This window comes from Scyliorhinus torazame, chromosome 7 (genome assembly GCF_047496885.1).
Source record: "Scyliorhinus torazame isolate Kashiwa2021f chromosome 7, sScyTor2.1, whole genome shotgun sequence".
Classification (NCBI taxonomy): Eukaryota; Metazoa; Chordata; class Chondrichthyes; order Carcharhiniformes; family Scyliorhinidae; genus Scyliorhinus; species Scyliorhinus torazame.
In genome coordinates, this window is record NC_092713.1 from 94,427,197 (window position 1) to 94,442,173 (window position 14,977).

At 49.4% G+C, this 14,977-nt stretch overlaps 1 protein-coding gene across 1 annotated transcript in view; it reads right to left on the bottom strand.

The window, feature by feature from the left end:
- Positions 1-14,977, bottom strand: part of LOC140427348 (interleukin-23 receptor-like) — a 31,535-nt gene that overhangs the window by 12,445 nt on the left and 4,113 nt on the right. The gene's annotated exons all lie outside the window — the stretch shown is intronic.

Below are 14,977 nucleotides of genomic sequence, written 5' to 3' on the forward strand. Positions count from 1 at the left end.
CTCCTGAGGCACCGGGATCGTGCCCGGGTCGGCAGGCGGGGAACGGACTGCACGTTCAGGGGCAAGTCCAAGGGGGGTCGGCAGGGTACCCCCAGCTGGCGGCGTGTCCACCTGGTTTCGTATGTGGGTCCCCATGGGATGGGGACAGACCGCTGCCTGGGATGCCGGTGATGGGGCCGGGTCAGCAGGTAGGGTTTGGACCGCCCGGTCAGGGGCAGGTCCAAGGGGGGTCAGTGGTGTATCCCCAGATAGCGGCGTCTCCTATATGGGTAGTTAGCCCGGGGACAGGGGGGCTACCCAACGGGGCAGGAGAGCTGGACAGTGGGGAGGAGGAGCAGGAACCCCAGGTAGGGCGGATGTGCCCTGTCAGGCAGAGAAGGTATGGTCCCCCGGCGGGGCTGGCAGATAGGGGACTGGTTGAGGGCGACATTATCATTCCTCATGGGGCATCCGCGCTCAGGGGGATGGTGGCCCACGTTCCCAGGCTAACTCCAAAAGGGGATCCGTCGCTTCATTTTATGGAGGTGGAGCAGGCAGCCAGCATTAATGAATGCGACGAGGGGGAGCAAATAAGGATGCTCCTGATGACCCTAGATCCCCAACTATGCAGGGCAGTGACCTCCGGGAATGGGGGACGACCTGACACATGGGTGGCAGCACGGACTGCTGTTCTGGAGGCAATGGGCTTGAATCTGGGTAGCCCCTTCATGAGGGTGGGGGAAACCAAGCAGCAGCTAGGGGAATCGCCAAATATGTTCGCAGACAGGCTGTGGACTGTCTATGTGGAGGCGTGTGGGACTCCCGCGGATAGGCAGAATTTAGATGAGAGAACAGCCCACTGGCTGAAGACCCTCGTAGCTAACTGTCTCCCTCACGTTAGGGCAAAGGCCGAACACTGGTTCGACCCGCAGAGTCCGGACCTTAATGAGGCAGAGGTCCTTAGAAAACTCACCCTTGCATATCGCAACGGGGAGAGGAGAGAGGAAAAGCCCCATAAGGGTCAGGTGCATGGAATCACACCAGCACCCCCTAAGAGCGAGTGGAAGCATGAGGGCTCCCGGACCTCCGACAAGAGACCGGTATGCTACGGGTGTGGAAAGACCGGGCATTTCAAGAGGGAGTGTGAGAACCCTAGCAAGGAGGAGAGGGCTCCCGCAGTAGAGAGTCAGACCCCGGCGGTAGGAGCAGCTGCCCCGGGAACCATCGAGATAAGTAAAATTTTAGCCCTTTTGCAAGGCTCAGGACAGGTGGCAATGGCAACGGGCCAGGGCCTGCCCGCACCCACACCACAAGAACCCATATGACTACCCAGGGAGCAGCCTCAGGAAAAAGGGAGCGCAGGGGTAGTTCTAGCCCCAGACCCTGGTCCGGTCCAGGTGCAGGGTCCCATTCTGGAGGCTGCCTCAGCGGCTATTTGCAGTTTAAATCCCTTAAGGTGGGACCCATGCGAACGCCACATCAGCCAATTTAAATTGTTCCACCCCATAAGGGCAAGAAAGAGCAAGGTGGGGGGAAGACTGGGGGTGGTAGTGGAGAAACCCCCCGTAGAATTAACGACGGTGGGGGAGGTCCCTGACTCCACGGTCACACAACCGGGGACAAGGTGCTGTCCCGAAGGGGCAGCCCCAAAGAAAACGACAGTGCTGCAAGCACCCAGCCCAGGGACAGTAACGATTCCCAAGCCATTACCTGTGGGTCAGGTGGCCTGCCTTAGTATAGAGGCTAAGGAGGCGGAGGAAGTGGAGGTATCACCTTGGGCTTGGGAACCAGTCAGGGGACGAAGGAGCAACCGGGTCTCCAAGCCCCCTCTAAGATGGTCCCCATCACACCTCCCCAGAACCCGGTCCCGCAGTAAGGGGGCCCGAGTAGAAGGGAACGCTGAGGGATCCCCGAACCCTGTTGGGGAAGGAGAGGCAAGGGGCAGCCCGAACCCCCGGGAGGGGACGGTCTGGCCCGAGCCGTTGGACCAAACAGGTGAACTGCCCCAGTTTAGCGGGGCACAGTTTTAATTTGGCCACCCGGAGACGGGTGGCATTGTATATAGCATTCCCCCCCTGTTAGTTCTAATTAGTGTGTAGTGGTGTGTGGATTATTTAGGATCGTGGATCACAGAAGCGCCTAGTGCAATGGTATAATGATAGCAGCAGGCACTAGGACCCTGGTGGAGCCGGGCTGTGGACACAGAACCACAGACAGGCTGCGGCAACTTCAAAGCGGGAGCTGCTGCTGCCGCCGGATAGAAGCAGGCACTAGGACCCTGGGGGAGCCGGGCTGTGGACACAGAATCACAGACAGGCTGCGGCAATTTCTTGTTGATTTCACAACTTCAAAGCGGAAGCTGCTGCTGCCGCTGGATACAACCCATGCACTTTAAGGTAGGTAGGGCTGTAGAGGCAAGGATGTGTTTTGTCTGTTTTACAGATGGGGCACCCGACGATGTGGAGCTTGCTGATGATCTTGGCGACGGTGGGACCGGGAGAACTCCACAGAGGCGAGACAGAAGAGTCCTTCGACTGACCGGGTTAGGGTGACTGAGGGCAGGCGGGTGTGTTTAACCTGTGAGGGGGACGTTCCTTTGGGGAGATGGTGGTGGCCCAGGAAGCTGAGGCTGGACATGAGGGATTGGTCCTCGGACTGGGAACGCCTGGACAACAACACCTACCGGACCATCACGGGGTCACCGGGTAGGATCACCGTTTGCTGGGATAAGTGGTGGACTTCTGACCAGGGCATTTATTCGTGTTTATGGGGATCTACCAAGGCATGTCCACAAGGGGCATTAATCACTTTTGTAAGGTGATGGCAGAACCCAGGGAACGGAGTGAATTGACCGCACTGGGGAGGGATGTGTAACGCCCAGGGAAGGGATGACTGTAAAAGCTACCGAACTGCTGGTTCAGGTAAAGCGACCCCTGCCCACAGCCCAACCGATCGACCCTCACAACTGTCCGATCACCACCAGGGGGGGCCTGAGAATGGTTTAGTGTTTGTCCCCACAAAGAAAATGTTGTACAAGGGGGTACATTATGCTGTCGCCTCAGTTGGACTAAACCTCTCAGCTGCAGGTATCGACGACGGAGGAAAAATGAAGAGCCTTCAACGGGAAGAAGCGAAGTGCAGCCAAGAAAAGAGGATCCTTAGTGAAATAAAGAGATTCAAATGTAAATAGTTGTATGGATTCGCGGGTTTCAGTTACTTGATTGTGATATATGTACAGGGACCCTTACGTTTGGGGTTCCGGTGAAATGTGTATATGTTACTGTGTGTTTGAATTAAGTATGGTCTTGTCTTTCCCTTTCAATGAAATCAGGGGTAGCCTAGATTAAGGGAACTGTCTTGGGACTTGTAGTTTCGCATGTTGTTGGGGGGGGGCCTACGGTCCACACAAAAGGAAATGATTGCCCTTCACCTGTGTCGATACGGTCCAAGCAGGTAGGGACGTATCGAAGGGGCATCTGTAAGGTTTTCGGGCAATTCGGCCTTTTGGACTGCCCAAGAATAAAACCCAGAGACTGTAAACTGACTTTTCAGCCAAGAGAACGTAACCAGATTTCCCAGCAGGCTTGGTCCGCTGAGCTGAGTAGGGGCATAGGTATTTACAAACCCCCCCTAGGAGCTACAAGGAAGAAGGAGCCAGACAACGAGATAAGATTAACACACAGCCAAAGGGGCACGGGAATACACAGGGGGCCTGCCTGCAAGCAGGACAATGGGATGGTCATAGCCCCATGCAGATGTAAATGACTTGGCCTCCACCAGAGTAGAATCCAATTAACACCCCATCAACATAGCAAGGTGAGAATAGCAGCCATCTCCGGAGCAGCTGGAAGACCTTTTGAAAATCTTCACAAGAGAGCCTAACCTTGTTATCCTAAAAAGCAGACTGTCTGGGCTCAGTATATTGCGCTGGAAAAGCCCCTTGAAGATAAGCGGTAGAAAAAACCAAGTTGGAGGCGGACCTGGGGGAGGTACTCCAATCTTGACAGAAGCCACCGGCAGGAACTCACTGGGAGGAGGGGGCGGAGTCGGCGCCAAATTCAAATCGCGGCAGGTCTGCCTGGCTGGAAGGAGCGGACCTGCGAGGAATACCCGGAAGCAAACAGCTCTGATCGGCTCAAAGGGGGCGGGACCAGCGGGAACTTTAAACTTGGACTGATACAACGCAAAGGAGGAGGAAAACCCGGAAGTCGACAGCTCTGACCGGCTCAAAGGGGGCGGGACCAGCGGGAACTTTAAACTTGGACCGATACAACGCAAAGGGGGAGGAAAACCCGGAAGTCGACAGCTCTGACCGGCTCAAAGGGGGCGGGACCAGCGGGAACTTTAAACCTTACCAATTCAATGCAAAAGGGGCTGGCCGAACACAGGAAAAGCCTGGTAAAACGGGTATAAAAGGGGCTGTGTTTCGATTGAGGGTCTCTTGGCTCGACCTCTCCACCTTTGACTTGACCTCCTGCAGCCTGTGACTGTAAGTACCCTGCAGCAGCTTGCGAAACTCCCTTGACTTTGATAGTGGTTGAGGCTTTGGGGAAGGGGACTTGATTTGTGTTTTGTGCCATTGCTAAAACTGTGTAACAATAAGATTTTTCGTTGTGTCCGTTATAGTACTTTCTGAATAGACTTAGTTTGTGTTAGAGTTTAAGATTTTATTATAATTTCTTCTGTTTGATGATTTTGACCTGGGTTTTGCAATAAACCTTGATTTGCTGATAATTGGAGTCGTTTAAATTCTTCAATCTCTCACCAGCGATCTCTGACCAAGTCATTGTTAAAATATTCCTCACCTTAATTCCGGGTTCAAGAATCTAGGGTCATCTTGAGCGATTCACTCAGGACAGGCTGCTGGTTAGGTAATAAACAGCAGTGTCCTATTCTCTCTCTTGGGAAAGCTACTCCAGCGAAGTAGGAACCGGGTGGGTGTTGCACCACCGGCAAGAGAGAGAATCACCTGGGCATTGGTAGGGGTCTGGAGATCTGTGTGATATAAGCCTCAGGCTTCCGGTTAGGGATAAACGGCAGGCTTGATTCAGTGCTCTCTTCAGTGGAGGTGTCCCAGTGCGGCATCCCCTGGCCTCTGAAGTTTCAGTGCCAGCTGGAGAGAGACACACACAGATACTCAAACCCCAGATATCGGCCCAGTAGTGGAGTAGCAGAGATGGCACCCTCTACACATGGAGTGATTGGTCACATAAAGGGCTGTTCCTGTGCAAAGACACAGAAAAGGGCTCTTTTTACCCAGATCAGGGTGGAATGTTGATGAAAAGGCGTAGGTGAATGTTAGAGGAGTAGTTTATCCCTGGAATGGTGTGTCTTCTGATCACTGGACCCGGCAGAAAACAGTGAGAGGTTTGGCTGGAAAGTTGAAACAGTCTTGTGCTTCACAGACAGTCTCTTCCATCATGCAGGCGGGGGAGGGGCAAACTGTAAGGCCCCAGATACAGGAACTGATGACTTTTATCAAGGAGGAATTCCATAAACAAAGGAAAGAATTGCATGAGGATCATGCAAAGGCCATTGCAGAAGCTGTGGCACCCCTGAAGAGTACTTTAGAGCGGATGGAGAGGTGTTTGGAGGTGCAGGGGTCACAGATTCGGAAGATTGAAGGAGTGATCTCGGACCACAGCGATCGTGTGGTGGCTCTGGAGGCGGAGGTGGGGCTCCTAGGAGACCTTTGAAAAATGCTGAGGGCAAAGGTTGAGGAGCAGGAGAATACCTCGAGAAGACAGAGCCTGCGAATAGTGGGCCTGCCTGAAGGAGTGGAAGGTGTGAGTGCCACGCGGTACGTCTCGAGAATGCTGGTGGGACTGGTGGTAGAAGGGGTGCTAGATAAAGCACCTGAAGTGGACCGAGCGCATAGGTCTCTGAGGCAAAAGCCTAGAGCTGGAGAGCCGCCGCGGGCAGTGATCGTGAGACTCCTTAAATTTGTGGAGAAAGACAAAATTCTGCGGTGGGCCAGAGAGAAGCGTAGCTGCGACTGGGAGGGAAATAATGTCTGGGTTTATCAGGACATCGGAGCCGAGTTGGCAAAACAGCGGGCAGGTTTCAACAAGGCCAAGGCGGTGCTGTACTGGCAGCAGATCAGGTTGGGGTGCTCTACCCGGCGAAATTATGGGTGACGTTCGGAGGCCGGGAGTATTATTTTGAGACCCCAGAAGAGGCCGAAGACTTCATTAAGGAGCATAAACTGGGGGAGAACTGAGTGGACAATGCTTGGGAACCGGGGTGCTAGCACTATGTAATGGTCGGGAGTATGTTGAAGTGGATATAGGGATTGGGGGATTTTCGCCTTTTGTTATGTGGGGGGGTTTCTGTTCAATGTTGAGATTGTAAGGAGTTGTAGGGGTGAAAAGTTTATGTGGGGATGGATGTTCCCATCTGCCTCCTGTTTTATGGGACTGTTTGTGTTTAACATCTGTTTGTTTGCTTTTGGAGAAGGCTACCTGGAGTTCAGGAGAAGTCCTTGTTTGGGTGTGGGAGGGTAAGGCCATCAGGAGGCCTTCTTCTGTGAGCTGAGGAGTGGGGGTGGGGAAGATGGAGGGGCAGGTCATTAGGATGTGCCTTTGGGCAGGGGCAGCCACGCTAGCAGGTTATGCTGGTGAATGGAAGTGAGGTGGTAGGGGGGAAGGCCAAGAGGGGTGGTCGGGAGGAGGGGGGAAAGGGGAAGGGGGGGGGAAGAAGGGGAAGGGGAAAAGCGGGGGGGGGGGGGGTTCTGCGACGCGGCAGGGGATGAGAGATGACATGGTCAAGGGCGAAAAAAGGGGCCATCTGGGATGAGCTAGGTACAGAGTGGAATTAAAGGGGCAGGAGTTAAGTGGGGAAGATGACAGACGGTAGAGGGGATTGGAGGCGCAAGCTTCCGGTAAGGTTGGTAACGTGGAATGTCCGGGGACTGAATGGGCCAGTTAAAGGGTTGCAGGTGTTCGTGCACCTCAGGAGCTTGAAAGCGGGGGTTGTCTTTTTGCAGGAGACACACCTCCGTGTGAAGGACCAGGTTAGGTTAAGGAAGGGGTGGGTCGGGCAGGTTTTTCACTCGGGGTTTGATTTGAAATTGAGAGGTGTGGCGATTTTAATGAGCAAAAAAATGGGATTCGTGAGTGCGAAGGAGGTGAGGGATCCAGGTGGGAGATATGTGATTGTGAGTGGGGTATTGGAAGGGGCACCGGTTGTGTTCATAAATGTGTATGCCCCAAATTGGGATGATGTGGGTTTTATGAGGGGTTGCTGGTAGCAATCCCGGATTTGGCCACGTACCAGTTGATCATGGGAGGAGATTTTAACTATGTCCTGGAGCTGAGGGTGGATAGATCGAGCCCCAGGTCGATGGGTACGGTACGAATGGCAAAGGAGCTGGGGGGGTTTATGGAGAGGATGGGTATGGTGGATCCATGCCGCTTTCAGAACAAAGGTGGAAGGGAGTATTCCTTCTTTTCACACGTCTATAAGATGTATTCGAGGATTGATACTTTGTAGTGAGTGGGGAGATTTTGGTTGGGGTGCAGGGGGCAGAGTATGCGGGGATAGTTATCTCGGACCATGCACCCCACTGGCTGGATATTCGGTTCAGTACGGGACGAGAGCAGAGGCCGGGGTGGAGGTTTGACTCGGGTTGTTGGCAGATGGAGGTTTTTGTGATAAGGTGTGGTTGGCGATTAGGGATTATGTGGAGTTCAATCAGAAAGGGGAGGTGTCGGCGGGCATTTTTTGGGAAGCACTGAAGGCAGTGGTCCGGGGAGAAATTATCTCATTTACGGCTCGTGCGAATAAGGAAAGGAGGGCGGAACATGACCGTCTAGTGAGCGAGATAGTGGAGGTGGACAGGGAATATTCGAGGGTGCCCACCGTGGAGGGATTGGCGAGGAGGAAAAAGTTTCAGGGGCAATTTGACAGGCTGACAACGGGGAGGGCGGTAGGGCAACTGCATAGGGCAAGAGGGGTGCAATACGAGTATGGGGAGAAGGCGAGCTGCATGCTGGCGCACCAGCTGCGGAGGCAGGCTGCGTCCAGGGAAATATTGAAGATCCGGACTGGGGCTGGGGATGTGGTGTCAGAGCCAGGGAAGATAAATGAGGCATTTAGAGAGTATTACCAGGGACTTTATGAGGCAAACCCAGGAGGAGAGGAGAGGGACATGGGGTGGTTTCTGGACGAGCTGGAATTTCCCCAGGTGGAGGAAGCAAAGAAGCAGGCGTTGAAGGAGCCCCTGGGGCTGAGGAAGGTGCTGGATAGTATCAGGGGTATGAAGTCGGGGAAGGCCTCTGGGCCGGAAGGGTACCCGGCAGAATTGTATAAGGAATTTGCGACGGACCTGGCACCACATCTATTGGGGGCGTTTAATGAAGCACTGGAGAAGGGGGAGTTGCCGGAGACGATGACGCAGGCAGTAATCACACTAATCCCCCAAAAAGGGAAGGATCCGGTGGAATGTGGGTCGTATAGACCCATATCACTATTGAACACGGATGTGAAAGTATTGGCTAAGTTGTTGGCAGGGAGGATGGAGAATTGTGTCCCGGGGGTGGTTGCAGAAGATCAAAAAGGCTTCGTGAAGGGCAGGCAGCTCGTGAGTAATATAAGACGGCTGTTGAATGTGGTGATGAATCTGTCGAGAGTGCTGGTACCAGAGGTGGTGGTGTCCATGGACGTGGAGAAAGCATTTGATCGGGTGGAGTGGCGGTACTTGTTCGAAGTTTTGGGAAGGTTTGGGTTTGGGCTGAGATTTGTGGCATGGTTGCTGTATGTGGTGCCAAGAGCGAGGGTGAGGATGAATGATATGAGCTCATGAAGCTTTGACTTACACAGGGGTATGAGGCAGGGGTGCCCACTGTAGCTGCTGCTGTATGCGCTGGCCATAGAGCCATTGCTGATGGCTCTCAGGGGTCGGCAGAGTGGTAGGGGATATTGAGAGGACAGAGGGAGCATCAGGTGTCGCTCTATGCCGATGACCTCTTGCTGTATGTTTTGGATCCATTGGAGAGTATGGCAAGGATTATGGGCCTGTTGGGGAGGTTTGGAGGGTTCTCGTGATACAAGCTGAATGTAGGGAAAAGCGAGGTATTCCCGGTGAATGAGCAAGCTAATTTAGCTGGGGTGCCATTTACGGTAGCGAGGGATAGGTTTAGGTACTTGGGGATTCAGGTAGCGAGGGAATGGACGGCTCCATAAGTAGAACTTAATGAAGCTGGTGGAGGAGGCCAGGGAGGATCTTAAGAGGTGGGATACACTGCACTTAACGTTGGCGGGAGGGTTCAAGTGTTGAAAATGAATATTCTGCCGAGGTACTTGTTTATCTTTCAGGCTCCCCCGATCTTTATACCAAAGGCCTTTTTTCAGAAAGTGGACACAATCATCTCTAACTTTGTATGGGCGGGGAAGGTGCCGAGGGTGGGGAGGACCCTGCTACAGAGGCAGAGGCAGCAGGGGGGGTTGGCGTTGCCAAACTTGCTTCATTATTATTGGGTGGCGAATGTGGACACGGTGCAGTGGTGGTGGGAAGGAGAAGGGGTAGAGTGGGTTAGGATGGAGGAGGAATCTTATAAGGGGTCTAGTTTGAGGGCTATGGTGACGGCAGCATTGCCAATGGCCCTGAGTAGGTATTCAGGGAGCCCAGTGGTGCAGTCCACGGTGAAGATATGGAATCAGCTGAGGAGGAATTTTAGGGTGGAAGGGATGTTGGTGCTAACGCCGCTGTGCGAGAATCATGGGTTTGAGCCGGGGGGATGGATTGTGTATACAGGAAGTGGAGGGAGGTGGGGCTGGTCAAGGTGAGGGATTTGTATTTGGAGGAAGGGTTCACCAGTCTGGAGGAGCTAAGGAAGAGGGTAGAGCTGCCGAGGGGTAGTGAGTGCAGGTATCTACAAGTTAAGGACTTTGCACGAAAGGTCTGGAAGGGGTTCCCTAGATTGCCGGGATACACTCTGCTGGAGCGACTGCTGCTTCCGGATGTGGAAGGGGAGGGAAGAATTGGGGATATATATACGTGGCTGGGGGAGCAGGGAGGTGAGCGGGTGGTGAAGATCAAGGAGAAGTAAGAAGCGGAGTTGGGAATGGAGATCAATTGGGGAGTATGGAGTGAGGCACTGCGAAGGGTAAATGGGACCTCATCTTGTGCAAGGATGAGCCTGATACAGTTTAAGGTGGTGCACAGGGTGCATATGACTCAGACGAGAATGAGTGGGATCTTTCAGGGGGTAGCAGATGAGTGTGAGAGGTGTGGGTGGGGGCCAGCGAATAATGCGCACATGTTTTGGGGTTGTGAAAAATTGGGAAGATTCTGGGCGGGAGTGTTCGCGGTCTTAGCCAGGATAGTGGAGGAGGGAGTGGACGCGGACCCCTTGGTGGCGATATTTGGGGTTTCAGAGAAGCCGGAGCTCATGAAGAGGAGGAAGGCCGATGTTTTGCCCTTCGCCTCTCTGATTGCACGGCGGCGAATTTTGCTGGAGTGGCGGACGGCATCGCCACCGGGGGTAGCAGCATGGTTGGGTGACCTGTAGTACTTCCTGCGGTTAGAGAAGATAAAGTATGAGTTAAGGGACTCAGCAGGGGAGTTTGAGAAAAGGTGGGGATGTTTGTGTTCATGTTTGAGGAGCTGTTCGTCGCAGGGGTTGGGGGGGGCGGGGGGGTGATGGGGAGTGGGGGGATGAAAAAGGAGAAAAATCTGTACAAACTGTATAGTTGATTGTTGGGAAGAATGTTTCCTGGGGTGTTTGTTTGCTGTAACCTACTTTGATACAAGTTTGAATAAAATGCGTTTTAAAAAAAACCGAGTGGGAGCGACCAAATGTGCCACCACTCACTCCATGGTCGCCTCTGGAAGTCCGGAATGCAATAGTTATAGCAGATTCAATTGTAAGGGGACTAGATAGGTGTTACTGTGGCCGCAAACAAGATTCCAGGATGGTACTTTATCACCCTGGTGCTAGGGTCAAGGATGTCTTAGAGCGCTTGCAGGACATTCTGGCAGGGAGGGTGAACAGCCAGAGGTCATGGTACACATTGGTACAAATGACATAAGTAAAGAAGGGGATGAGGTCCTAAAACCAGATTATAGGGAGTTAGAAAATTGAGAAGTCAGACTTCAAAGGTAGTGATCACTACCAGTACCAGAGTAGACAATCGCAGGATATATCGGATGAACATATGGCTGAAGAGATGCAGCAATTGTTTATTCCTGTCTGGCACAAACATAAAACAGGAAAGGTGGCTAATCAATGGCTTACAAGGGGAATTAGTGATAGTATTCAATCCAAGGAAGAAGCATTCAAATTGGCCATGAAAAACAACTGGTCTGAGGATAGGGAGCAGTTTAGAAGGACCAAGGGATTGATTAAGAAGGGGAAAATAGAATACGAGAGTAAGCTTGCAGGGAACATAAAAACTGACTGTAAACGTTTCTATAGGTACGTGAAGAGAAAAAGATTGGTGAAGACAAATGTAGGTCCCTTACAGTCAGAAACAGGGGAATGTATAACTGGAGACAAAGAAATGGCTGAGCAACTGAACACATATTTTGGTTCGGTTTTCACAAATTGGGACACAAGTCAGATACCAGAAATATTGAGGAATGCAGGACTTAAGGAGGAAAGGAGGAACTGAAGGAGATCAATATTAGTAGAGAAGTGGTGTTGGGAAATTGATGGGTTTGAAGGCTGATAAATCCCTAGGTCCTTAAGGAAATGGCTCTAGAAATAGTGGATGCATTGGCAGTCACCTTCCAGGATTCTATAGACTCTGGAACAGTTCCTGCAGATTGGAGGGTAGCTAATGTAACTCCACTATTTTAAAAAGGGAGATAGAGAGAAAAGAGGGAATTATAGACCAATAGGCCTGACATCAGTTATGGGGAAAATTCTGGAATCCATTGTCAAATATTTTATAGCAGAACACTTTGAAAATAGTGTCAGGATCAGACACAGTCAGCATGGATTTATGAAAGAAAAATCATGCTTGACAAATCTACTGGAACCCTTCGAGGATGTAACTAGTAGAGTTGACAAAGTGAAGCCAGTGGATGTGGAATACTTGGACTTTCAGTCGGCTTTTCACAAAGATATTACTGTATTAAATTAAAGCAAATGGAATTAAGGGCAGTGTATTGAGACAAGAGGCCCTGAATATAAGAGAGTCATTAATTCGAGGCCGTTAATACAAGACAGTCATCAACTAAAGGCCCTCTATACAAGGCAGTCATCAACGAGGTGCCATCAGTAGAAGACAGTCATCAACTAGAGGCCCTCTATATAAGACAGTCATCAATTAGAGGCCGTCAGTATAAGACAGTCATCAACTAGACCCATCAATATAAGACAGTCATCAACAAGAGACCCTCAATATAAGACAGTCATCAACTAGAGACCATCAGTATAACATAGTCATCAACTAGAGGTCTTCAATATAAGACAGTCATCAACTAGAGACCATCAGTATAACATAGTCATCAACTAGAGGTCTTCAATATAAGACAATCATCTACAGAGGCCTTCAATAAAAGACAGTCATCAATGAGATGCCCTCAGTATAAGACAGTCATTAACAAGAGGTCCTCAATATAAGACAGTCATTAACAAGAGGTCCTCAATATAAAAAGTCATCAAAGAGAGGCCCTCAATATAAGTCAGTCATCAACTAGAGGCCTTTAAAATAAGACAGTCATCAAGTCGACCCATCAATATAAGACAGTCATCAACGAGAGGCCATCAGTATATAAGACAGTCATCAACTAGATCCATCAATATAGGACGGTCATCAACTAGATCCATCAATATAAGACAGTCTCAACAGATCCATCAATATAAGACAGTCTCAACTAGATCCATCAATATAAGACAGTCATCAACTAGATCCATCAATATGAGACAGCCATCAAGTCGACACAGTCATCAACTAGAGACCCTCAGTATAAGACAGTCATCAACTAGAGGCCGGCAATACAAATAAGGTAGTTGTCAAGAAATTCAATAGGGAATTCAAGAAATGCTGTAGCAGATATTGTGGAGATGTGAACACGCTACCAGAGGTGAAGTTGAGGCAAATATTATGGGTTTATTTAAGGAGTAGCTATGTAAGCCAGTGAGGGGAAAGGAAAAGGGTTATACTGATAGAATTAAATGATGAAGGATGGAAGGAGGTTTGAGTGGGCGTAAATGCTGACATGGATTGGTTTGGCTGAATGGCCTGTCCCTGGACTGTATAATATGTAATTGTAGATAAGTGCAGAGACGAAAATAGAATGAGAAGGATTACACAGCTCATCTGATTTAAGTGCATCAGTTTGTATAAGAGTTCACAAGCCATTGTTGAATTACGCAACTCAATGCCTTTCCGGTTGAATATTAATGTCGAATCAACATTCATATTGCGAACACATATTAGTCCTCTGTTGTAGCTGAAGTGAAGAATATGAGCACAAGTTAGCAAATAATATAAGATTGTCTTTCTAAGTGAAAAAGTTGATTTGTGTTCAGCTTCTTTTCTCGGCATAGTTAGAAGGTGCTGTTTGATACAATACAGAACATAACTTTGCATTTTGCAATCATTGTTTATGAAGCATAAGTTTCATTTTCTCCTAAGAGAACATTAACACCTCACTGTTTTCTCTTTGGTCACATGTTCTTCTGCCAGAAGTGTGAAGATTTTGAGCCTGTTCTTTCAGGGAGCTAAGGTTTTTTAATTGAGCTGCTGGCATCAAGCAATTTAAAACCCAACTATGTCCAACATTTTAATGCAGGAACAAATATCAATGGCAAATGTTCTGAGCTCTAAGTAATACTACTTGAGGCAGGATTTCATCACAGGAGAAAAACAAGATATGTATGTGTCTTTTGCCAACTAATATAAAAAGCAACATTCATGTCAGATCATATAACTAAAAGTCCATAAGCCTACTTTACTAACCATGAAAAGGTGATAAAAGAAGAATGGAAGTTGGAAAAAATATAAATGATGGGGATTACACTTTATTCAGCAGTTGACTACAAATATAGTAACAACAGCAATTTGTATATAGCACCTTTAATGTGGTAAACATGCCAAGGTGCTACACATGAATGTAATGAGACAAAAACAAAATGGCATCCATTGCCAACCTTTCCTGTTTGGTCAAGGGCAAAGATTGACCTCGCCATGTAAAGGACACAAGGTCAGTCTTACCATTCTTTGGCATTCAATTGGCTGATTCAATGACCTTTATTCATAAACAAAATAGCACTATTTTCATAGTTGTTTCTATTTTCAAAATGGACACTGGGGGCAAGGAGTTCAAAGAAGCAATAACAGTAAGATTTTAAACTACAAAAATGGGGAAAAGCTACAATAGATAGAATCGAGTATGGAGTAAATGTTCTGACTCCTTGCTCGTGGTGAAATACCTTGCCTGCGCAGACTGAAAAATTGCATAGGGTTTTCTATGATTTTCAGTTTGAGTTTGAGGCACATCAGATGCTGCATTGAGGTCAGAATTATATATTAATTAATTGTACAATTAAAGTTTAAAAAAGGAAAGGAGAGAAAATTGGATACAAAATTATTTCAGTGCAAACAAAAATGCTTACTTTTGTAATTTTAATTTACTTTTTGGCATAAAGGATTACGACTATGATAGCCTTATTAATGTATTAGTCACAGTGTATGGGGACATTCACTATATTTGAATGAAGACAACAAAATACTAATGCAAAACGGGTTAGTCAGCATCCATAAAGAGAAAAGATGTGTCGTTGGCATTTATATGTGCAATCTTTGCTAGACTTGAGTGTCAGCTATGACCTAGTTGGTAGCGTTATCAACATCTGGGGGGTTATTATTGACCTGAAACTGAACAGGGTAAATACAGTGGCTACAAGAGCAGGTCAGAGGCTGGGAATCCTGCGGCGAGTAACTCACCTCCTGACTCCCCAAGACCTGCCCACCATCCACAAGGCACAAGTCAAGAATGCAATGGAATACTCTCCACTTGCCTGGATGAGTGCAGCTCCTCAAGAAG